This window comes from Pseudophryne corroboree, chromosome 6 (genome assembly GCF_028390025.1).
Source record: "Pseudophryne corroboree isolate aPseCor3 chromosome 6, aPseCor3.hap2, whole genome shotgun sequence".
Classification (NCBI taxonomy): Eukaryota; Metazoa; Chordata; class Amphibia; order Anura; family Myobatrachidae; genus Pseudophryne; species Pseudophryne corroboree.
Window position 1 is genome coordinate 817,385,327 of NC_086449.1, and position 26,828 is coordinate 817,412,154.

Consider the following 26,828-nt stretch of genomic DNA (forward strand, 5'->3'; position numbering starts at 1 on the left):
GGAAAGCGGACTATTTTCAAGTGCAGGTGATGGGAATGTGATTTACTCCCAGGCACAGGTGTACAGAATGTTACTTATTCCCAGGTGCAGGATGCAGATTATTCCCTGGTAGAGGTGTACAGAATACATATTATTCCCAGGTACAGGTGTACAGAATGCATATTATTCCCAGGTAGAGGTGTACAGAATGCAGATTATTCCCAGGTGCATGTGTGCAGAATGCAGATTATTCCCAGGTACAGGTGTACAGAATGCAGATTATTCCCAGGTACAGGTGTACAGAATGCAGATTATTCCGAGGTACAGGTGTACAGAATGCAATTTATTCCCAGGTACAGGTGTACAGAATGCAGATTATTCCCAGGTACAGGTGTACAGAATGCAGATTATTCCCAGGTACAGGTGTACTGAATGCTACTTATTCCCAGGTACAGGTGTACAGAGTGCAATTTATTCCCAAGTACAGGTGTACGGAATGCAGATTATTCCCAGGTACAGGTGTACAGAATGCATATTATTCCCAGGTAGAGGTGTACAGAATGCAGATTATTCCCAGGTGCATGTGTGCAGAATGCAGATTATTCCCGGGTAGAGGTGTACAGAATGCAGATTATTCCCAGGTGCATGTGTGCAGAATGCAGATTATTCCCAGGTACAGGTGTACAGAATGCAGATTATTCCCAGGTACAGGTGTACATAATGCAGATTATTCCCAGGTGCAGGTGTACAGAATGCAGATTATTCCCAGGTACAGGTGTACAGAATGCAGATTATTCCCAGGTACAGGTGTACAGAATGCAGATTATTCCCAGGTACAGGTGTACAGAATGCAATTTATTCCCAGGTACAGGTGCACAGAATGCAATTTATTCCCAGGTACAGGTGTACAGAGTGCAATTTATTCCCAAGTATAGGTGTACGGAATGCAGATTATTCCCAGGTACAAGTGTACAGAATGCAGATTATTCCCAGGTACAGGTGTAGAGAATGCAGATTATTCCCTGGTAGAGGTGTACAGAATGCATATTATTCCCAGGTACAGGTGTACAGAATGCAATTTATTCCAAGGTACAGGTGTACAGAATGCAGATTATTCCCAGGTACAGGTGTACAGAATGTGATTTATTCCCAGGTGCAGGTGTAGAGAACACGGTTTATTCCCAGGTGCAGGTGTACAGAATGTGATTTATTCCCAGGTACAGGTGTACGGAAAGCGGCCTATTTTCAGGTGCAGGTGATGGGAATGTGATTTACTCCCAGGTACAGGTGTACAGAATGTTACTTATTCCCAGGTGCAGGTGCAGAATGCAGATTATTCCCTGGTAGAGGTGTACAGAATACATATTATTCCCAGGTACAGGTGTACAGAATGCATATTATTCCCAGGTAGAGGTGTACAGAATGCAGATTATTCCCAGGTGCATGTGTGCAGAATGCAGATTATTCCCAGGTACAGGTGTACAGAATGCAGATTATTCACAGGTACAGGTGTATAGAATGCAGATTATTCCGAGGTACAGGTGTACAGAATGCAATTTATTCCCAGGTACAGGTGTACAGAATGCAGATTATTCCCAGGTACAGGTGTACAGAATGCAGATTATTCCCAGGTACAGGTGTACAGAATGCAGATTATTCCCAGGTACAGGTGTACAGAGTGCAATTTATTCCCAAGTACAGGTGTACGGAATGCAGATTATTCCCAGGTACAGGTGTACAGAATGCATATTATTCCCAGGTAGAGGTGTACAGAATGCAGATTATTCCCAGGTGCATGTGTGCAGAATGCAGATTATTCCCAGGTACAGGTGTACAGAATGCAGATTATTCCCAAGTACAGGTGTACAGAATGCAGATTATTCCCAGGTACAGGTGTACAGAATGCATATTATTCCCAGGTACAGGTGTACAGAATGCTATTTTTCTGCTGCGGGGTACACTGGGCTCCACAAGGAATGGACAATGGGGTGTAGAGTAGGATCTTGATCCGAGGCACCAACAGGCTAAAAGCTTTGACCTTCTTCCCAGAATGCGTAGCGCTGCCTCCTATATCACGCCGCCTCCCTTCACAGGATCTCAGTTTTGTAGTTGGTGCTGCAGTATCAAGCACTTAACAGAAGGGCTGCTCCAGGCAGCCCTAAGAAGAGCTTTTTTACTGAGGGTAAAAAGTGAAGACTTCAAGGGCAGCAGCAGTGTTACATGTCAGTGGACATTCACGGCTACAGCTCCAGCTCTCCCCAGCGGCGCTGTACACTCCCGAGCCCTGGTTGCCGGGTAACTACAGCTGGAGGCTCCGGTTTTCTTCTTGTCAGGCACACACCGGTTTTCTTCTTGTCAGGATCGCGTGGCCGCGCTTCAGGAGGTGGTAAGGTGCGACCTTACCTTATGTGCATACCTTTACTCAGGGCGTGTTGCGTATCCAACCTCCCTATGTCCCGTCTGTGGCTCCTTGGGACTTGTCGGTGGTTTTGGAGGCGTTACAAGAGTCTCCATTTGAACCTCTTGGTTCAGCTGACCTTAAGTGGCTTTCCCTTAAGGTGGTGTTTCTGCTGGCTGTTGCTTCGGCTAGAAGAGTGTCGGATTTTGGTGCCTTGTCCTGTAGTTCCCCATATCTGATATTTCACCGTGACGGTTCTTAGGACTCGCGCCAGCTATCTACCTAAGGTGGTTTCTTCGGTCCACCTTAATCAGGAAATTGTAGTTCCGGCACTTGTTTCTCCTGATCTGTCTCCCAAAGAGCGGTCTTTGGATGTGGTACGGGCTCTCCGTATCTATGTGAAGAGAACTGCTCCTATTAGGAAATCGGATTCTCTTTTTGTTGTGTTTGGGTTTCACAAACGTGGCTGGCCTTCTCACAAGCAAACTCTGGCCAGATGGATTAGAATGGTGATTGCACATGCTTATGTGAAGGCTGGTCTCTCTGCTCCTGATCACATTAAGGCCCATTCTCCTCGGTCTGTTGGACCATCTTGGGCGGCCCAACGTGGTGCGACCCTTGAACAACTGTGCAAGGTGGCTACGTGGTCCTCTGTGAACATGTTCATAAGGTTCTATGCCTTCGATACTGCCGCTTCCCAGGATGCTTCCTTTGGACGCCGGGTTCTTGTGCCCGCTACAGTGCATCCCCTCCCATAAAGAACTGCTTTAGGACATCCCCATTGTCCATTCCTTGTGGAGCCCAGTGTACCCCGCAGCAGAAAAGCGAGTTTTATGGTAAGAACTTACCTTTGTTAAAACTCTTTCTGCGAGGTACACTGGGCTCCACAAGGCGCCCACCCTGACGCACTTAGCTTCTTTTGGTTGGTATGGCATTAGCCGCTGACACGTCTCCTGTCGCGAGAATGCGGTGTTGTGGCTACTAACCGTTGTCATCTCTTTTCCTGCTACTGCATTGGGCTGGTTAACTAAAAACTGAGATCCTGTGCAGGCGGGGTGATATAGGAGGCGGCGCTGTGCATTCTGGGAACAGTCACAGCTTTGAGCCTGTTGGTGCCTCGGATCAAGATCCTACTCTACACCCCATTGTCCATTCCTTGTGGAGCCCAGTGTACCTCGCAGAAAGAGTTTTAACAAAGGTAAGTCCTTACCATAAAACTCGTTATTCCCAGGTACAGGTGTACAGAATGCAGATTGTTCCCAGGTACAGGTGTACAGAATGCAATTTATTCCCAGGTACAGGTGTACAGAATGCAATTTATTCCCAGGTACAGGTGTACAGAATGTGATTTATTTCCAGATGCAGGTGTAGAGAACACGGTTTATTCCCAGGTGCAGGTGTACAGAATGTGATTTATTCCCAGGTACAGGTGTACGGAAAGCGGCCTATTGTCAGGTGCAGGTGATGGGAATGTGACTTACTCCCAGGTACAGGTGTACAGAATGTTACTTATTCCCAGGTGCAGGTGTACAGAATGCGATTTATTTTCAGGTACAGGTGTAGAGAATGGGACTTATTCCCGGGTACAGGTGTACGGAAAGCAGTTTATTCCCAGGTACAGGTGTACAGAATGCGACTTATTCCCAGGTACAGGTGTAACAAAAATAGACAATAGGAATAAAAAATATTTACTGATACTCAAAGATGAATTACTGAAGAATAACTTGAAATAATATCCAATTAACTTATAATAATAAGACTGGTATTTTGGCCACCTTCCCAGTCCCATCTCATTCTCCCTCTTCCCATATCTCTCACTCTCTGCCCCTCTCTTATCACATCTCTCTCTCCTCCTTCCTCTTCTTTCTGTGTCACTCTCCTTTTCCCTGTATTTCTCTCCTCCTCTTCCTCCTATGTCTCTTCCCATCTCTTTTTGGCCTTCTTTTCCCCATCTCTCTCCTCTCTTCTTCCTATGTCTCTTCCCATCTCTTTTTGGCCTTCTTTTCCCCATCTCTCACCCCCTATTCCTCCTATGTCTCTTCCCATTCCTTTTTGCCCTTCTTTTCCCCATCTCTCTCCCCTCTTCCTCCTATGTCTCTTCCCATCTATTTTTGGCCTTCTTTTCCCCATCTCTCTCCTCCTCTTCCTCCTATGTCTCTTCCCATCTCTTTTTGGCCTTCTTTTCCCCATCTCTCTCCTCTCTTCTTCCTATGTCTCTTCCCATCTCTTTTTGGCCTTCTTTTCCCCATCTCTCTCCCCTCTTCCTCCTATGTCTCTTCCCATCTCTTTTTGGCCTTCTTTTCCCCATCTCTCTCCCCTCTTCTTCCTATGTCTTTCCCATCTCTTTTTGGCCTTCTTTTCCCCATCTCTCTCCCCTCTTCTTCCTATGTCTTTCCCATCTCTTTTTGGCCTTCTTTTCCCCATCTCTCTCTCCTCTTCCTCCTATGTCTCTTCCAATCTCTTTTTGGCCTTCTTTTCCCCATCTCTCTCCTCTCTTCTTCCTATGTCTCTTCCCATCTCTTTTTGGCCTTCTTTTCCCCATCTCTCTCCCCTCTTCTTCCTATGTCTCTTCCCATCTCTTTTTGGCCTTCTTTTCCCCATCTATCTTCCCCTCTTCCTCCTATGTCTCTTCCCAACTCTTTTTGCCCTTCTTTTCCCCATCTCTTTCCTCTCTTCTTCCTATGTCTCTTCCCATCTCTTTTTGGCCTTCTTTTCCCCATCTCTCTCCCCTCTTCCTCCCATGTCTCTTCACATCTCTTTTTGGCCTTCTTTTCCCCATCTCTCTTCCCCTCTTCCTCCTATGTCTCTTCCCAACTCTTTTTGCCCTTCTTTTCCCCATCTCTCTCCTCTCTTCTTCCTATGTCTCTTCCCATCTCTTTTTGGCCTTCTTTTCCCCATCTCTCTCCCCTCTTCTTCCTATGTCTCTTCCCATCTCTTTTTGGCCTTCTTTTCCCCATCTATCTTCCCCTCTTCCTCCTATGTCTCTTCCCATCTCTTTTTGGCCTTCTTTTCCCCATCTCTCTCCTCTCTTCTTCCTATGTCTCTTCCCATCTCTTTTTGGCCTTCTTTTGCCCATCTCTCTCCTCTCTTCTTCCTATGTCTCTTCCCATCTATTTTTGGCCTTCTTTTCCCCATCTCTCTCCCCTCTTCTTCCTATGTCTTTCCCATCTCTTTTTGGCCTTCTTTTCCCCATCTCTCTCCTCCTCTTCCTCCTATGTCTCTTCCCATCTCTTTTTGGCCTTCTTTTCCCCATCTCTCTCCTCTCTTCTTCCTATGTCTCTTCCCATCTCTTTTTGGCCTTCTTTTCCCCATCTCTCTCCCCTCTTCTTCCTATGTCTTTCCCATCTCTTTTTGGCCTTCTTTTCCCCATCTCTCTCCCCTCTTCTTCCTATGTCTTTCCCATCTCTTTTTGGCCTTCTTTTCCCCATCTCTCTCTCCTCTTCCTCCTATGTCTCTTCCCATCTCTTTTTGGCCTTCTTTTCCCCATCTCTCTCCTCTCTTCTTCCTATGTCTCTTCCCATCTCTTTTTGGCCTTCTTTTCCCCATCTCTCTCCCCTCTTCTTCCTATGTCTCTTCCCATCTCTTTTTGGCCTTCTTTTCCCCATCTATCTTCCCCTCTTCCTCCTATGTCTCTTCCCATCTCTTTTTGCCCTTCTTTTCCCCATCTCTCTCCTCTCTTCTTCCTATGTCTCTTCCCATCTCTTTTTGGCCTTCTTTTCCCCATCTCTCTCCCCTCTTCCTCCCATGTCTCTTCCCATCTCTTTTTGGCCTTCTTTTCCCCATCTCTCTTCCCCTCTTCCTCCTATGTCTCTTCCCATCTCTTTTTGGCCTTCTTTTCCCCATCTCTCTCCTCTCTTCTTCCTATGTCTCTTCCCATCTCTTTTTGGCCTTCTTTTGCCCATCTCTCTCCTCTCTTCTTCCTATGTCTCTTCCCATCTATTTTTGGCCTTCTTTTCCCCATCTCTCTCCCCTCTTCTTCCTATGTCTTTCCCATCTCTTTTTGGCCTTCTTTTCCCCATCTCTCTCCCCTCTTCTTCCTATGTCTCTTCCCATCTCTTTTTGGCCTTCTTTTCCCCATCTCTCTCCTCTCTTCTACCTATGTCTCTTCCCATCTCTTTTTGGCCTTCTTTTCCCCATCTCTCTCCCCTCTTCTTCCTATGTCTCTTCCCATCTCTTTTTGGCCTTCTTTTGCTCATCTCTCTCCCCTGGTCCTCCTATGTCTCTTCCCATCTCTTTTTGGCCTTCTTTTCCCCATCTCTCTTCCCCTCTTCCTCCTATGTCTCTTCCCATCTCTTTTTGGCCTTCTTTTCGCCATCTCTCTCCCCTCTTCTTCCTATGTCTCTTCCCATCTCTTTTTGGCCTTCTTTTCCCCATCTCTCTCCTCTCTTCTACCTATGTCTCTTCCCATCTCTTTTTGGCCTTCTTTTCCCCATCTCTCTCCTCTCTTCTTCCTATGTCTCTTCCCATCTCTTTTTGGCCTTCTTTTCCCCATCTCTCTCTCTCCTCTTCTTCCTATGTCTTTCCCGTAGCGGCAATGTCAGATGCAGTGGAGGAAATGTTTCTCTTCTGCACATGCATTTGAGTCGGCACTAATTTTCGCAGATGAAATTTAGATGCACGGTAGCAGAAGCGTAAGACTTGGCTAAAAAGATGCATGGAGATGTTGCGTCTTATTTGTGTGTATCGGGCATGTCGCTAGTGTGTAAGGGAACATAGGGAGGCCATTCTCAGAAGGAAAAACTGCACCTGCAATAGGGCTGGATCAGGTTTCGATGGTACGATCGATGGTGCGTATTTTTACGGACAGTGAATGTGGGCACCTCAGTCCTTGCACCTTCAGATGTACACCAAGGAAGAGCTTTGTAGCGGCATTAGCATAAAGTCACAACTGGGACTGCAGCAAATGATGCCAGTGTGGCCGCAAAGCATCCCACTCAGAATCAGACCCTGTGGGTCTAGGAAAAAGAATCTACAAAGTATTTTGCAAAGTAAACCTGCAACCTTATCTCACTGCTACATGAATCTCATTCCTGCAACTTTCATGCTTTTTTGAATTGTGGCCCTCATTCCGAGTTGTTCGCTCGCTAGCTGCTTTTAGCAGCATTACACACGCTAAGCCGCCGCCTACTGGGAGTGAATCTTAGCTGAGCAAAATTGCGAACGAAAGATTCTCAAAATTGCGAATAGAAATTTCTAAGCAGTTTCTGAGTAACTCGAGACTTACTCTGCCACTGCGATCAGTTCAGTCAGTTTCATTCCTGGTTTGACGTCACAAACACACCCAGCATTCGCCCAGACACTCCCCCGTTTCTCCAGCCACTCCCGTGTTTTTCCCAGAAACGGCAGCGTTTTTTCACACACTCCCATAAAACGGCCAGTTTCCACCCAGAAACACCCACTTCCTGTCAATCACACAACGATCACCAGAACTAAGAAAAAACCTCGTAATGCCGTGAGTAAAATACCAAACTTCTTAGCAAATTTACTTGGCGCAGCCGCAGTGCGAACATTGCGCATGCGCAGTTTGCGGAAAATCGCTGCGATGCGATGAAAAAGAACGAGCGAACAACTTGGAATGAGGGCCAGTGATAGGTAACCTGCTACTTTGTTTATAGTTAGTTATTCCTAGCCACTACTATAGTAGGAAATCACTGTGTACTAGTGGGGGATGTATTGGTCTATTGTTAATCACACCTATAGATTACCTTTTGTTGTGGGTGGGGTCTCCGAGGGTGGGTGCTGTTAGCAATCAAGACTGTATAAATGTGTGCATTTATATTTAATCAGTACATATTTGGCTGCATAGCCTCTTAGCTGCAAAGTATGTTAGTGTTAAGTATGAAGATATGACCTTGGAGATAATCGGAGATAAACATGAGAGAAACAGAAGGACAGTCACTAGGTCGACAGGGTCAGAAGGTCGACATGTTCTAGGTCGACAGGTCGAAAGGTCGACATGAGTTTTTCACATTTTTTTCTTTTTTTTTACTTTTTCATACTTAGCGATCCACGTGGACTACGATTACAACGTAGCATGGCGAGGGGACACGGTGCACTAATTGGGGTTCCCGGTCACTGTACAGAGAAAACGACACCAAAAAAACATAAAAAACTCATGTCGACCTTTTGACCTGTCGACCTAGAACATGTCGACCTTCTGACCCTGTCAACCTAGTGACTGTCGACCTATAGTGGTCGACCTAAATATTGTCGACCTAGACACTGTTGCTCTAATGATCCACACCCGTAAAAAAGACCTGCAATCAACAGCCTACAGAGAGTAACCTAATCCAGTACCACCAACCCCTGCAGTCCGCACAGCCAGGACACTGATCTCCCTGTCTGATTAAGTACCAGCCATACTGCTCTCACACATTGCTTTCAGCTCATCAGTTATACTCTCTACACTGTGTAACATTCTCAGCCTTTCCGTTCCTTCCATTATTTACAAAAAAACGGTTTCTCACTGGCTCTGCTTTTACTACATCCCCCTTCTCATTGTCCATTCTATATTACGGCCACTTCATTCTATATTATTCCTCTGAACAACACTACTCTACTGAATTATGGCTCCTTGATCCTGTCCCATAGCAATCCTCACTGCTAGGTCACCCCCCCCACCCAAATTTCCAGACTACCCACACGCATTCAGAACCCAGCCAACCTGATCCCCATCTCTACTGTCCCTTCCCTTCTTTTCTCCTGTGCACTCTGGAACGCTAGATCAATCTGCAACAAGCTGCCAACTATCCACTACCTCTTCATCTCCCACACTTTTAACCTTCTCGCCATCACTTAAACCTGGCTCTCCTCCTCTGACACCACCTCCCCTGCTGCCCTCTCCTACTGAGGCCTCTCCTTCACCCACACGGTCAGACCTGATGGCCGCCAGGGTGGAGGCGTGGGCATCCTTCTCTCCCCAAACTGCACCTTTCGTGTCATCCCACCTGAGCCCTCCCTCACCTTCTCCACCTTTGAGGTCCACACTATCCGCCTCTTCTACCCCATTCACCTCCTTGTGGCAGTGATCTACCGCCCCCCTGGCCGCTGTTCACCTTTCCTTGACAACTTTGCTGCCTGGCTTCCCCACTTTCTCTCCTCCGACCTCCCCTCTATCATCCTCGGTGACTTTAACATCCCTAACGACATCACTAATGAAGCTTCCTCTAATCTTCTTGCCCTTTCCACCCTCCTTTGGACTTACTCAATGGTCCTCCACCCCTACTCACAATCTCAGCCACTCCCTTGACCTTGTCTTCATCCACCGATGTGATCTCTCTGATTTCTCTAACTCTTCCTTCCCTTTCTCTGACCACCATCTGCTTTCTTTCACCCTCTCATCTTTCCCTCTCCTCTCCACGCCCAGACCCACTATCACCAGACGCAATCTCGGGTCTCTCAACCCTGCTATCCTGTCCTCCCTCGAGACCTTCCTCTCTCCTCTTTTCACTATGACTTGTCCCAACCAGGCAGCCTCCTTCTATAACTCTTCCCTTACCGCTGCTCTCGACTCTGTGGCCCCCCTCTCCTCTGTCCCCCTCCGCCGCTCCAAACCCCAACCCTGGCATACCAAACTAACACGATTCCTACAAAAATGTTCACGCTCCACACAGGGGCGTTTTAAGAGAGGAGGAGGCCCATGTGCAGCCTTCTGCTTCAGGGGCCCCCTCCTCTCTGACTGATGCACAGGTATTTTAATACTTACCTCTCCTGGGTCCCCCCGGCGGTGCCATCCCTCTCGTTCTCAGACTCTATTGCGCATGCGCAAACCTCCGGGAACACGGCGCGGCGGCCATTTTCCCGAAGATTTTGCTAATGCGCATGCGCGAAACTCCGGAAAAATGGCCGCTGTGCCATCTTTCCGGAGTTTTCAGCAAGCGCAATAGAGTTTGTTTCCCCTAGTGTTCAAACTCTATTACGCTGCTGAGAAGGGATGGCTCCGACGGGGGACTCCAGAGAGGTAAGTGTTAAACAAATGGGTGCAGTGTGTGCGGGGTGGGCCCCCCTGGACCCTGGGGGCCCATGTGCCTCGCACACACTGCACCCATTATAGATACGCCAATGGCTCCGCAGAACGCTCCTGGAGGAGATCCCACTCTCTAGCGGACTTCCTCCATTTCAAGTTTATTCTCTCCTCCTATAGCTCTGCTCTTTCTCTCACCAAGCAATCCTTTTTCCAAGCACTCATCTCTTCTCAGTCCTCCAGTCCACGCCAACTCTTTAAAACTTTCAACACTCTCCTTCACCCCCCTCCTCCTTCCCTCCCCTCCTCCCTCACTGCCACTGACTTTGCCTTCTTCTTCATCTCCAAAATTGAGGATATTCAAAATTACATCTCCTCCCGTCACCCCTCTGCTGACTCCCTGCTTCCACCATCCCTCCCCTCCATCTATCCCACCCTGTCCTGCTTCCATCCCACCTCGAACAAGGAAGTACACTCCCTCATCTTATCACCGCCTCAACCTGCCCCTTGGACCCCTCCCCTCCCGTCTTCCCCGCTCCCTCCCCCCCACTGCCTGCTCCCACCTTGCTCACCTCTTTAACCTATCGCTCTCTACTGGCATCTTTCCCTCACCATTCAAACATGCTCTGGTGTCCCCTATTCTCAAAAAAACCAACCTCGACGCTTCATCACTCACTAGCTACCGCCCCATCTCTCTTCTCCCTTTCACCTACTTGAACGACTGGTCTACAGCCGTCTCGCAAGCTACCTCTCTGACCACTCCATCCTTGATCCACTACAATCTGGCTTTCGCTCACTCCACCGAGACTGCCCTGGTGAAAGTCACCAATGACCTGCTCTCGGCCAAATCCAAGGGACACTTCTCTTTGCTCATCCTTCTGGACCTCTCTGCTGCCTTTGACACCGTGGATCACCCTCTCCTCCTCCACACACTCCAAAACGTTGGCCTCTCTAGCACCATCCTTGACTGGTTTACCTCATACCTCACTAATCGCTCCTTCTTTGTGTCTGCCTCTGGAACCACCTCACACCCTTCCTGTTGGTGTCCCTCAGGGTTCTGTCCTAGGCCCCCTTCTGTTCTCCCTGTACACCTCTTCCCTGGGTGCGCTCATTAACTCCTTTGGCCTTCAATACCACCAAAATGCTGATGACACACAACTCTACCTCTCCTCTCCTGATCTGTTCCCCTGTGTCCTGACAATGCTAAATTCCTTGTCGTATAAACAACCCTTATGAAGCTAAGAACACTGTACGCTGTTTATTTAAGAAATACCGTAATGATACGCTATTTGCGTAACGATCGCTCAGCCGTAGGCGAGACGCTCAAGCGTCACGTTCGCTCACGGCCCAGTGATCACAGGACACGTTATTGGTTATGTCTAGGGGAAAGATTCGCTGTAACGTAGCATACGCTAGAGACCACGAGGAGGTCACCAGCGGTGCAGACGCTCACAACACTATACCTTTATGTTAAACCTTATACCGACGAAACACACAGAATACCTTAATGTGAATACAGGGTGTAAATGCAACCTTGTGTAACCTGACTATCTACAAAAGCTATTTGAGCGTCACCGACGCTCAAGTGAACACTTAACACTATAGTAAATACACAGATACTGGTTTAGGTTTCCAAGGCCTATTAACTGTATTATATCTAGAATACTTGTAAAAGGGGATAACAGTACATATGATACACTACAATATAACAGAGACTTCCTAACCACAGAACTAAACAATAAATACAAAAAGACAATACTACACTGACCTAAATGCAATACGATACAATACTATAATACTATAAGGTATTTAAGAGAAAAAGAGGAGAGAGAGAGAGATAGAGAGAGAGAGATTGGCTCGCAGAAAGACAATGATTATGGAGAGAACTTACGCACAAAGGGTATGATCGCCAGCGCCTCGATATCCAGCTCCCGATTATCAGCAGATAACCGTTGATGAGAGAGTGAGAGCTGGATGTGGTCGGCCTGCCTATTTATGCTCCACACACAATGCAATCTCCTGGTCCTACAATCCCATTGTCCATTGGCCGAAGGAATTCGGCCCTGCATCATAACAAAAGGTCATAGGGTGATTCATACAGGTGGGCTGTGACGATTTCCAACAGCTCAGGTGGGTGGGAAACTGGGTTTCCCGCCGCATACCTGAGTATGTGCAAATCATAGAAATGGACATAAACTTCTTATGTCCATAACTATTCGCACGAGCGATTAATACGCTCCAAACCAACACCGGAATATTGCTAATCAAATACTCTTCCGATGGGTACCAAACACTGCTGTATGATTCCTGTTAAACCCTTCGTACGATGCAAAGAGGGATTCCTCAGCTCTGGGACATTATACTTTAACCAAACTTACAGAAACTATCAAAGGGATCATGATCTATAAACTACATTAATTGTGAACATTTGTAACTAATGAGTCGCACGCTACGATCACATAAACTCTACCGTAAATGCGCATACTGCGCGTGCGAGTGCATGCTATTGCGGGTATGCGCTTCCACGGGAGAGCGTACGCATGCGCAGCACGGACCAGTGTGCGGTGCAAATATGGCAACGTGCATTGAGACATTTTTCTGACTTTGACAGTCCACCCTTTGGCAGTCAATAATAACTGCCACAAAATATTTAAGGAGAAAAATGTAAGTCAGGGGTTAATTGATTTCCATGGTTGGGTAGGGGAGGAGAGAGGAGAAGGTGTGAAGAGGGTATGACCTAGTGAGAAAGCAGGAGCATGTGTGTATGAGTCCATGTTTGGAGGGTCATGTATCATCGTGCCGTACGTGTGGTAAATCAAGCTTCGAGGTATTGCGAAGTATACATTTGAATTCCTTCTTATCCTGTGGTACAGGTCTGTGGATGGGCTGTCAAACTCTACCGAGCTCATTTCGGCTGTGGTTGTAACACAATGGGGATGCACATTTTAGTTGATGATACATGAATTGGGGGGGGTATGTGGTTGCTGCTATCTGTGCCTGTATTCCCTATCGACTATGTGTGTTATTACCTGAGGGTTGCAGAGATGAAGATAAAGAACACTTACGAAAAATGCAATGATATTCTATGTCAGGTTAATGTACGTTCGTCGATTGGGGTCTTGATTGGTGTCGGTTGATTGGAGTCTTCTTCTTTGTGCTTTTGCTCATAAATCGTGAGTAAAGCATACAACGTCCATGGATTTACAAAAAATGTTGGGCTAGCGTGATTTTAAAGTTCCTAGGGAAACTGGGGTACCCATGGCATTGTCCATCAAAATCTTGTTTATCAGGTCGTCTGCTCTTCTTCTTTCCATCTTTCCGTTGTCGGCCCCTTGGCTCATCAAATCCTTCGTCTACGTGGGTCTTTGTACCTCGGAGGAAAACATAGAAATGGGTGAAAGACGGACCGTATACTCATTACATCATTACGTCATGGTTTCTAGCATTGGGTCATAAATCAAATCCAGGTTAATTACAGTTTCCTCACTCCTCAAGCTCATCACTTTTGTACTTTGTTTGCACCTTATTAAAGCCTGCCCGCATCTAAATATCAATCCAAACGATATAACGACACCCAAAATACATAGGAGAAACTTTCCAACATCCATTATGACTCCTTGAGCCCAGTCTCCTAAACCGGAGAACCAATTTCGCGGGTTCAACCATGACACCCAACCAGTCAGCTCATTACCTACAGCAGCAAGGGTGAGATTGTGTTTTCGACGAAATTCCCACTTTAATTGCAGAATATCGTCCATCTTTTGGTCTATGACCTCTACCGGATCCTCGGTGCTATTTGTGATATACGTGCAACACTTTATGCCGTACTGTGTTGCCAATGTAACACAATATCCGCCTGTTACTGCTGTAAGATAATTAAGAACCATCCTATGCTGAACTAGTTCTGTTTTGTAAGCTTGAAGTTCCCTTCCAGTGTATCTAAACGTGTCATCATACATTTCAGTGATATTATCTAACAAATTGGCGAGTGCGGAAATGTATCTATAATTCATCACACCTCGAGCGGTGCGAGTGAAATCTAACGCTACCAGAACCTGAATCCCGGTGGATTCATGGATAAGATCAGAGGCCGGATGCTCTAACCTTTCTGACAGTTGTCTTTTAACAAGGTGCTCGTAGTGAGTGTGAGTATAAGGAGTTTGGGCACCACGGTGTATGTCCTTCATTTTGTCATGTGTAACAGTCATTACTTCAGGCAATACTTTTCCAATATAACACAATCCTTCAGAGTTTGGGGCAAGCCACTTGTACGCCTTTCTCCCGCATATGAAATATGCATCATCGGGGAGAACATAAGGGACGGAGAAGGACATGACCATGTTACAAACCTTCCAGGTGAAATCTCCTGACCCTAATTCTTCCATCTGTCTAATGCACGTATCAGTTTGTACGATATGTGCACAGTATCCTGGTGATACCTCTCCAACTTTAGTAATCCTATTTCCTAAGGTATATCGATACCGGAATGATTTTCCTCTACTGGCTATGTGGCGTACGAGTTCTGTATCTGTAGGCATTCTATCTGCTCTGTGTGAAAAGGTCATGGTAAGGTTGCTCCATGACACTTCCCAATTTCCCGGTTTTCTGGGATTGGAGATGTTAAAACATATGAGGGACCTATCCACATGGTATTGGTGGAGCTTCAAACTAGGAGGGCTGGAGATGTTAAACCTCCGGTCCACCGGTCTCCCACCACTTAGCTCAAGTACCTCCCCTAACGTTAAAGGAAATGGTACTAGCCCTGATTTACTGTGACCCTGAGGTACTTGAGAGCATACCCAACAATCTGTTTGGTTTAACACGTTACCCACTAAGGAGTGATAGTCACTCAATGGATGCCGGTCCATATGGATATTAAAACTAGATTGGCATTTCTTTATGCATCCATCTTCAACCAGATTATCACAGAGCCTACAGATACAATTTTCCTCAGCTAACAATCCATCACAATTTCTTCTATCGGATCGTTTTCTGATACTCGCCTTTGCTTGTTGGCTTGGTTGATCTTGGAAAACTACGCCTCCATCATCATAATCGGAACCCATTCCAGAACCTCTTTCGACCTCTATGGTACTCTCGCCGGAACAGACTGCTCTGGTCAACATCATGGTTAACATCAAAATCCGGATCACAGTCTCTTGGGGCAAGTCCATCTTTGAGGAGGAAATAGAGAAGAATGAGAAGGGGGAAAAAGAAATTTTAAAGGAGAGGGGATGGGAAGTGGAGAAAACAATAAAAGGGAGAGGGGAGTCGACAGCTGCTTTCGGTCTTCAAGGCTCAGGTGCCGCCTCAGTCCTCCTGGAACAGACACTCTAGTGATACAACCTCTACCGTCTGTTCCTTATCACGGGACTTCTCTGGATCAGCAACCTTCTTGCAGTGGGATGAATGGACCCAAGTCTCTCTCTCAGCAACCTTCAATGCTGTGGTGCTAGTCAATAAGACCTGGTATGGTCCTTCCCATCTATCAATAAGACAACCTGAGCGTAGAAAATTTCGTATCATTACATAATCCCCAGGTTCAATGTCATGACAATTACTATCTGGTAAATCAGGAATCACCAACTTCAGATTATCATTTTGATTCCTCAACTGCTTACTCATATTAATTAAGTACTTTACAGTTACTTCATTGTTACATTTCAAATCATCCTGAGGGTTAATCATGACATGCGGTTGTCGACCAAACAGAATTTCAAAAGGAGACAGATTAAGAGGGGACCTGGGAGTGGTTCTGATACTATACAAAACAATGGGTAAAGCTTCTGGCCACGTCAATCCTGTCTCTGCCATTACTTTACTCAATTTATTTTTAATAGTGCTGTTCACTCTTTCGACCTTCGCGCTCGCCTGTGGACGGTACGGAGTGTGCAGCTTACTATCAATTCCCATCAACTTACACATTCCTTGAAAGACATCACCTGTAAAATGGGTACCCCTATCACTTTCAATGATTCTAGGGATACCATATCTACATACAAATTCCTGCACAATTTTCTTAGCTGTAAACATAGCGGTATTTGTAGCTGTTGGAAAAGCTTCGACCCAATTCGAGAAAACATCTATACAAACAAGTACATATTTCAAATTTCTACATGGGGGTAATTGAATGAAGTCAATTTGTATTACTTGGAAAGGGCCGCCGGCAGGTGGGATATGGGATGGTTCTGTTGGTATTGCTTTTCCAATATTCTTTCTCAGACAGGTAAGGCATGACATTGCTCTTTTACTAGCATGAGAGGAGAATCCTGGGGCGCACCAGTATGCTCTTACCAATTTGCACATCCCCTCCTTGCCTAGATGAGTCAGCCCGTGAGCTGCTTCAGCCAGACACGGAAGGTATGCCCTGGGGGCCACTGGTTTACCATGTCCATCCGTCCAGAGCCCTGAGGACTCCTGGCCATATCCCTTTGCCTTCCAGACTGCCTTCTCCTGAGTGGAACACAAATTCTGCATTTCACACAACTTTTGTGTGTTGATGGTATTAAATACCATCAGTTGTGTGGTGTCTGTCCGTATGGGGGTAGCAGCTGCAAGCTTTGCAGCTTCGTCTGCTCGGCTGTTACCAAGGGATACTGGGTCTTGACTATATGTATGTGCTTTACATTTGATAACAGCCACTCTGTCGGGTTCCTGTATCGCTGTTAGAAGCCTTTTTATGTGAGCTGCATGCGCTATCGGTGTACCAGCTGCCGTCATGAAATTTCTGAGACGCCATAGCGCTCCGAAATCATGGACTACCCCGAACGCGTATCTAGAATCGGTGTAGATATTGGCAGACTTACCCTTAGCCAATTCACATGCTCTGGTTAGGGCGACCAGTTCAGCAACCTGGGCTGAGTGAGGTGGGCCTAGCGGTTCCGCTTCTATGGTGTCTTGGTCATCTACGACTGCGTATCCAGTACACAAGTCTCCCGAGTCTGACTGTCTGTGACAACTACCGTCCGTGTAGAACGTGAGTTCTGCATCTTCTAGTGGATTGTCACTGATGTCAGGCCTTGCGGTAAAATTTTGGGTCAAATATTCCATACAATCATGTGTATCTTCCTTTGCATTAAATCCTCCTTCCCCATCACTCTCACCTCCCACCCTTTGTGCCTGTCCAGGCACACCTGGGAGAAATGTTGCAGGGTTTAATGCGCTGCATCTCCTTATGGTGATGTTTACTGGGGCCATTAATGCCAATTCCCATCTCGTAAACCTTGCTGATGAGACATGTCTGGTTTGGGCAGAATTCAATAAGGCCGATACCGCATGTGGTGTATGGATTGTGAGGTTGTGGCCTAGCACGACATCTTCGCTTTTCGTCACTAGCAATGCTATCGCTGCAACGCTACGCAAGCATGTGGGGAGGGATCGCGCTACCGTGTCTAGCTGAGCGCTGTAGTATGCAATTGGCCTGCTGGCATCACCGTGTTTTTGTGTTAGTACACCTGCTGCGCACCCAGCACTTTCTGTTCCGTATAGTTCAAAGGGTTTCCCATAGTCTGGCATACCTAGTGCTGGTGCCTGCGTTAGGCACTGTTTGAGTCTCTCAAATGCTGTTTCAGATTCGTCTGTATGCGAAATCCGATCAGGTTTGTTTGAAGAGACCATTTCCTGCAAAGGTAGCGCCAATATGGAAAACCCTGGGATCCAATTACGGCAATACCCACACATTCCTAAAAACGTCCTGATCTGTTGCTGGGTTTGTGGCAGTGTCATGTCTCTAATGGCTTGGATTCTATCAGCGGTCAGGTGTCTCAGTCCTTGTGTTAGACAGTGTCCCAAGTATTTTACCTTAGCTTGGCATAATTGCAACTTGTCTTTGGAGACCTTGTGACCTGTGTCTGAAAGATGAAACAGGAGCTGTTTCGTATCCTTCAGGGATGCCTCCAATGAATCAGAACACAGTAGTAGATCATCCACGTACTGTATCAACACTGATCCACTTTCCGGTTGGAAAGACTGTAAACAATCATGCAAAGCCTGAGAAAATATACTTGGACTATCTATGAAACCTTGGGGTAACCGAGTCCACGTGTATTGGACTCCTCTGTATGTGAATGCAAACAAATATTGGCTGTCAGGGTGCAGAGGTACCGAAAAGAAAGCGGAGCAGAGGTCAATAACAGTGAAAAATTTGGCAGTGGGAGGAATTTGCATTAGGATGACAGCTGGATTAGGCACTACGGGGAACTGACTCTCAACTATTTTGTTAATCCCCCTTAGATCCTGCACTAGCCTGTAACCCCTCCCCCCACTCTTTTTAACAGGGAAGATGGGACTATTTGCTGTGCTGGACGTTCTTACTAGAATGCCCTGTTGTAGCAAGCGCTCTATTACCGGGAAAACTCCTAACTCCACCTCTGGCTTCAGAGGATACTGTGGGATTTTTGGAGCTATCCTACCATCTTTTACTTGTACTACTACTGGGGCTACATTTGCCATTAATCCAGTGTCCTGTCCATCTTTTGTCCAAAGCGACTCTGGTATCTGAGATGTCATCTCTTCTACTTGGGATGGATTCCTATTTGTCATAATGGAATGTGACATTAATTTTGATGGGGAGTCTAACATGTCTCGTACTTCCTGAGCGTGATTCTCAGGGATGTCCAAGAATACACCTTCAGGAGTACAATAAATGACGCAACCCATTTTACATAGTAAGTCTCTTCCCAGGAGATTAGTTGGTGCAGATGCAGCCAGCAAAAAGGAATGCTTGGTATGCAAAGGCCCTATTGTAATCTCGGCTGGTTTGCTAACAGGGTAGTGCTGGACTACTCCTGTTACTCCTATGGCTGGAACTGTCCTACCAGTGGTTCTCATGCCCACTGTCGAATTGATCACTGACTTGGCCGCCCCTGTGTCTACAAGAAAGTTTAAAGTTTTACCGGCTACATTGATTGCAATCTCTGGTTCGCTTCCAAGACTGGCAATCAATTTAACTGGTTGCAGATTACAGGTATGGCCACACCCCTATTGGGTATGCTGACCTCCCTGAATCCCGCTGGCAGCAACTACTTGTGAGGGAGTTAGCTGGGAACTACCAGAGGCATGCCAGTCTCTGTTTGGGGGATATCTTTTTGTTTCCCCTGTATGTGGCTCAAAACTCCGCCTCTGTGGACCCTGCTCCCAATGTCGTGTGTGGTGTTGTTGTCTAGGGGGTTGAAAAGATCTTTGTACATTTCTTACTCTACAGTCTCGTGCAAAATGTCCTGGTTTGTTACAAGAAAAACATGTTATTACACTTGCCTTACCCACAGGATTCGGTGGTACATACGCAGGCTGCCTTGTGGTCAGCGCCTGTATACTTACGGACATCAACTTATCACTTTGCGACTCCCTGTGCCTAGTGATATTTCTGTCGTGATCAATAGCAGCCTCTCTCAAGGTGGACACTGACAGACCTCGCCAACATGGCTGCGTGGTCTGTACCCTAGCTTTTAATGTTTCTTTCAAACCATCCATCAGTACAGATACTGCTACTTCTCGATGGTTTGGGTTGGTCTTAATGTCTTCTATACCAGTGTACTTTGCCATTTCTAATAGTGCCCGGTGAAAATATTCTATTGCCGTTTCGGACTCCTTTTGCTTAATGGAAAATATTTTATTCCATTTAACAACGGCTGGGAAATACTCTTTTAGCTGTAAATTTATCCTTTTTACATTATCCTTATTGTACACGTCTGTAAGCGGTACATCTTTATCCAATGCACAATCAGCTAAAAACTGAGTTGCATCAACATTGGAAGGTAAACAAGCTCTTAGCAGTATCTGCCAATCCTTGTTGTTGGGTTCTACCGTGTTACCTAAATCCCTGATGTATTTTTGGCTAGCAACTAAATCCTTCCTGGGGTCAGGAAATTCGGACACTATTGTTCTTAATTCCATTCTGGAAAATGGAGTGTACATGGCAATGTTCCTTATGGGAGTGGCTCCAGACACATCTGTTTTTCCATTGGGAACTGCTATTACCCTTACAGGAGCAATTCTAACAGCCTCTTCCTGTGTAGATTCTACAGCTTGTTGTGGTACAATTGTTTCAGTGTAGTGCATGGTGCCGTACTTACCCGTTGACACGACCTCACCTATCCCTCCGCTAGGGGCTTTCACTAATCTCGTGGGTGTCGCTGTGCCTACTGTGGTCTCTGCTATGGTGGCTGCAAGAGAGAGAGCTGAAATTGTTGCTGAATCGTCTTCTTGATCACACTCCTGAGGAAGGTTCAAAACAGGGTACATCTTGCACGGGTTAATACTTGCATGAGTTATTTGGTTAACATCATTAACATTTACAGTGTTACTAAGAGTTTGTGTTTTACAACCCAGTGCGTTTCTCTCCGCAATCAACTTCTCTCCTGCAATGTATGGTGGAGGAGGAGCTGTGGCAATCAACTTCCTGACTGCCCCAGATCCCGCCGCCAGAGCCAAACCTCTCTGTATCTCACCTTCCTGGTGCCATAACTGTAAATAATCATGATGCTGAATTCGTCTCTTTGCTGATTTTACGAGACATATCCTCCTCCTTAAATTTTGTAACACCTCTGGACTGAAGCTACCTATTCTTGGGAACTTGTCCCTGTCTTGTACAGTCATTCTCTCCCATTCATCACATAAAGATTCGGTGTGAATTCCATATTTTTCACACATTACATATCGTGCCGACCCAACTGGTCGGTTCACAGAATCAACCTGAACCAGGGTTGATCGCCCCCTACCTGAGCAACTGGCCCCCATAGTCTGTAGGTGTTGCTTAGTCCTCCTTGGATTTTCTGTATCAAGGTTTTCAGCAAGCCTTTACAGACAACCAAATTACTCCACAGTAGGCCGGCGGTGGCGGTTTACCGAGTACCCCACTCACTCGCCCACCTCGACCAATACGACCTGTAAACACCGTTATGATGCCAGCGTACTCGATACAGGGCCCCTATGGAACCTTCAGTTTACTGGAACATATGAGGGTTACCCGCAGGACACTTACTCTTTCCAGTAAAGTTGGGGTTGTTAGATAGTTCCTGAGTGACCAGCGAACTTCCCTTCCAAAAATAAAAAATTACACAAATCACGTCAGAATGTACAAATAGCGTTTGTGACCACTTTACTCTAATGGTATTTAGGTCAGATTACTAACTACTGCACACAATTACGTGTGGTCCAATCGTTCGGTACACGAGCACTACTTGTCATGTACTGAAAGATCAATGGAATCGATGTTTCCGGCCGCGATTCCTTCAGCAAGAGCTTATGGCCTATATGGGTTCTGCACCAACACCCCAGGCGTTGTGCCACTGGACTTTTATAGCGGACCTTTTACCTTACGACCTCCTGGTCTTGTTCCTTATGACCTCCTGGTCTTGTTACCTTATGGTCCGCTATACTCTAATGCTCAAATATTATTTAACCAGAGATGCCTCCCTGGCCACCGTATATGTCACTTACACGTATGTTCCTTGACGAGTACCCGACTTTCCTTTTGGTTCCACCTTAAAGTTATATAAACTTTTGTATACAAAACACACTCACTCAACACATGTACACTTTGTTTCTATATCTATTTCTGCGCAGAAATTGTCTTCAGGCCAAAAGTGTTACCAATTAGGAGCAGGATCTGTTAAACTAAATTTCAGATTTTCCAAAAAAATAGATTTGCGTTATTTACCGCGTCGCGTTATCTACCGCTGTGCGTTACTTATCGCTTTTGCGCTAATTATCGCTTTGCGCTAATTATCGCTTTTCGCTAATTATCGCTTTTCGTGACTTGGGCTACGTGGGCGTAACCAGACGCTACGTTGCGTAATGAACGCTGCGTGCGTCTGCCTTTTGGATTGCGTGCGCTAGTCTTTGTTAGCGACACGTGTACGCAATGCAAAGGATCCACCGTAACACAATATATTTATTTATCAATGTAGATGATCCCTGATCATCTACCGCAATCCACACTGACTGCCTTGTATCTCAGACAAACCGTGTGTTTGTTCTATACTTTAACTATTACCTCTACTTTTAAATAACAGCAAATCTCTTTTTTAGCACTTTCTATCAACTATAAAAAAAAAATTGGCAAACAGGAATAGTGATATACGAAATTTGAAAAAGAAATGCAGATAAATGTATGCGTACGCAAGACAAAAGAAAAATAAACAGTTTTAAAAGACACAAGCGTTTTGTTCTTACTTCCGGTTACCGGGTTCCTTCAGCACTCTTTGTCTAAGCGAAGCAGACGCTTATCCCGTCAGCAACTGCGAGACAACCTCCCACCCTTTTGCTGGGGGATAACGTCTGCTGATCTACCTAGTGCAGATGTGAAAAGGACCGGACGAGCCCGCAATTGACAATGCTAAATTCCTTGTCGTATAAACAACCCTTATGAAGCTAAGAACACTGTACGCTGTTTATTTAAGAAATACCGTAATGATACGCTATTTGCGTAACGATCGCTCAGCCGTAGGCGAGACGCTCAAGCGTCACGTTCGCTCACGGCCCAGTGATCACAGGACACGTTATTGGTTATGTCTAGGGGAAAGATTCGCTGTAACGTAGCATACGCTAGAGACCACGAGGAGGTCACCAGCGGTGCAGACGCTCACAACACTATACCTTTATGTTAAACCTTATACCGACGAAACACACAGAATACCTTAATGTGAATACAGGGTGTAAATGCAACCTTGTGTAACCTGACTATCTACAAAAGCTATTTGAGCGTCACCGACGCTCAAGTGAACACTTAACACTATAGTAAATACACAGATACTGGTTTAGGTTTCCAAGGCCTATTAACTGTATTATATCTAGAATACTTGTAAAAGGGGATAACAGTACATATGATACACTACAATATAACAGAGACTTCCTAACCACAGAACTAAACAATAAATACAAAAAGACAATACTACACTGACCTAAATGCAATACGATACAATACTATAATACTATAAGGTATTTAAGAGAAAAAGAGGAGAGAGAGAGAGATAGAGAGAGAGAGATTGGCTCGCAGAAAGACAATGATTATGGAGAGAACTTACGCACAAAGGGTATGATCGCCAGCGCCTCGATATCCAGCTCCCGATTATCAGCAGATAACCGTTGATGAGAGAGTGAGAGCTGGATGTGGTCGGCCTGCCTATTTATGCTCCACACACAATGCAATCTCCTGGTCCTACAATCCCATTGTCCATTGGCCGAAGGAATTCGGCCCTGCATCATAACAAAAGGTCATAGGGTGATTCATACAGGTGGGCTGTGACGATTTCCAACAGCTCAGGTGGGTGGGAAACTGGGTTTCCCGCCGCATACCTGAGTATGTGCAAATCATAGAAATGGACATAAACTTCTTATGTCCATAACTATTCGCACGAGCGATTAATACGCTCCAAACCAACACCGGAATATTGCTAATCAAATACTCTTCCGATGGGTACCAAACACTGCTGTATGATTCCTGTTAAACCCTTCGTACGATGCAAAGAGGGATTCCTCAGCTCTGGGACATTATACTTTAACCAAACTTACAGAAACTATCAAAGGGATCATGATCTATAAACTACATTAATTGTGAACATTTGTAACTAATGAGTCGCACGCTACGATCACATAAACTCTACCGTAAATGCGCATACTGCGCGTGCGAGTGCATGCTATTGCGGGTATGCGCTTCCACGGGAGAGCGTACGCATGCGCAGCACGGACCAGTGTGCGGTGCAAATATGGCAACGTGCATTGAGACATTTTTCTGACTTTGACAGTCCTCTCTCAGGTCTCCAGCTGCCTCTCTGCCATCTCCTCCTGGATGTCTGAGCGCTCTCTGAAGCTCAACATGGACAAAACTGAACTCATTATCTTTCCCCCAGCCAGAGCAACACCCCCTACAAATATCTCTATCACTGTTTCAACACTATCATCTCCCCCATTCCCCAACTCTGCTGCCTGGGAGTCACTCTTGACTCCTCCCTCTCCTTTGCACCCTACATCCAAGCTCTGGCACAATCTTGTCGGTTCCAGCTACGCAACATTGCTCGCATCAGGCCATTTCTCTCCCAGAGTGCAACTAAACTTATCATCCACTCACTGGCCATCTCACGACTTGACTACTGCAATGTTCTCCTCACTGGCCTCACTTGCTCCCACCTCGCTCCCCTCCAATCTGTCCTCAACTCTGCAGCTAGGCTCATCTTCCTCTCCTGCCGCTCCACTTCTGCCACTCCCCTTCACCAAAATCTACACTGGCTCCCATTCCCCTACAGAATCCTCTTCAAACTCCTCACCCTCACATACATGGCCATCTCTAATTCCACTGCTCCCTACATCTCCAACCTCCTCTCCCTTCATACTCCCTCCCGCCCACTACGGTCGGCTGATGACCGGCACCTCTCCTCCTGCTTGCTTGCACCTCATGTCATCTGTCTGTCGCCCCTCCCCACTAGATTGTTAGCTCTTCAGAGCAGGCCCCTCTTTCCTCTTGTTGTCTAAGCCATCTTCTCGACACATTTCACTCAGCGACCATCTTTACCCGCTTTTTCTCCTACTGGTAAAGGCTCATCTCTATCTATGGCCGCCAGCCCCAAGTAGTACAATGATTACTCCCTCACTACTTACATATAAGCTGTATTATGTTTTGAGAATTGTGGTGCTCTTTGTTACCTGCACTCCATTTTTGGTATTTATTTACTGTTATGCTAAGTTTTGTCTCCCTGTACTGTCCGTTGTACGGCGCTGCCAAACACTTGTGGCGCCCTATAAATAAAATGTAATAATAATAGAAATAATAATAATAATAATATTAATAATAATAATAATAATAATAATAATAATAATAATAATATTTTGTTGCATTATATACTGAATATATATATTTTTATAATTTCCTAACGTGGCCACTGGGTGGTGCTGTTACATTGTTCTGCACATAACGGTTGTCCATTTTAGATACACGTAGAAATACTGTAGATGTGTCCTCTTTCAACATGCATATAAGCATATCTGTATATATTACTACAAGTCATTGATTAATAAATAATAACTACAGGGTGAGGCAAAAACACCGCCCAGATTTTAAAGGTTAACAAAAAAAGTCCCGGTACACGCTGCTCAATGTTTCTTGCTGTTGCTCTAGCCGAGATCGTGATGGGTGTGTATCATTGGGTCGACCGGTATTCGGCCGGCAGTCAATAGGTCAACCCCATATGGCCGACATTCAAGTGGTCGACGGGGTCAAATGGTCGACAGGGTCAATAGGTCAATGTGTAGGGATGGCCATCAGTGAGTTACCCCAATTAGTGTACAGCCCTACACTCGCCACGCTTCGGGCGAGGTGCCTCGCTCCGTTACCGCTGCGCACGCACAGCTTACTACTCCCAGTCGTAGTCCACGTGGATGGTAAAGGATGAAAAGGTTGAAAAAAATTATAAAAATAAAAAAAATTTGTGTCAACCCTTGTCATGTGACCATTTTAAGCTGTCAACCTTTTGCTGCGGTTAGGGATAGTCTGGGGATAAGGTAGGATTAGGCTGCAGTTAGGGTTAGGCTGCGGTTAAGGTGAGGCTGTGGTTAGCGTAGGGTTAGGCCACAGTTAGGGATAGGCTGGGGTTAGGGATAGGCCGCAGTTAGGGTTAGGTCACAGTTAGGGATAGGCTGGGGTTAGGGATAGGCCGCAGTTAGGGATAGGCAGCAGCTAGGGATAGGCTGAGGTTAGGCTGCAGTTAGGGATAGGCTGGGGTTAGGGATAGGCCGCTGTGAGGGATAGGCTGGGGTTAGGGATAGGCCGCAGTGAGGGATAGGCTGGGGTTAGAGATAGGCCGCAGTTAGGGATAGGCTTGGGGTTAGGGATAGGCCGCAGTTAGGGATAGGCTTGGGTTAGCGATAGGCCGCAGTTAGGGATAGGCTGGGGTTAGCGATAGGCCACAGTTAGCGATAGGCCGCAGTTAGGGATAGTCTGGGGTTAGCGATAGGCCACAGTTAGGGATAGGCCGCAGTTAGGGTTAGGCCGCAGTTAGGGATAGGCCGCAGTTAGGGATAGGCTGGGGTTAGGGATAGGCCGCAGTTAGGGTTAGGTCGCAGTTAGGGATAGGCTGGGGTTAGAGATAGGCCGCAGTTAGGGCTAGGCCGCAGTTAGGGATAGGCTGGGGTTAGGGATAAGCTGGGGTTAGGGATAGTCTGCAGTTAGGGATAGGCTGGGGTTAGGGATAGGCTGCAGTTAGGGTTAGGCCGAAGTTAGGGATAGGCCGGGGTTAGGCCGCAGTTAGGGATAGGCTGGGGTTAGGGTTAGGCCGCAGTGAGGGATAGGCTGGGGTTAGAGATAGGCCGCAGTTAGGGTTAGGTCACAGTTAGGGATAGGCTGGGGTTAGGGATAGGCCGCAGTGAGGGATAGGCTGGGGTTAGGGATAGGCCGCAGTTAGGGATAGGCTGGGGTTAGAGATAGGCCGCAGTTAGGGTTAGGTCACAGTTAGGGATAGGCTGGGGTTAGGGATAGGCCGCAGTTAGGGATAGGCT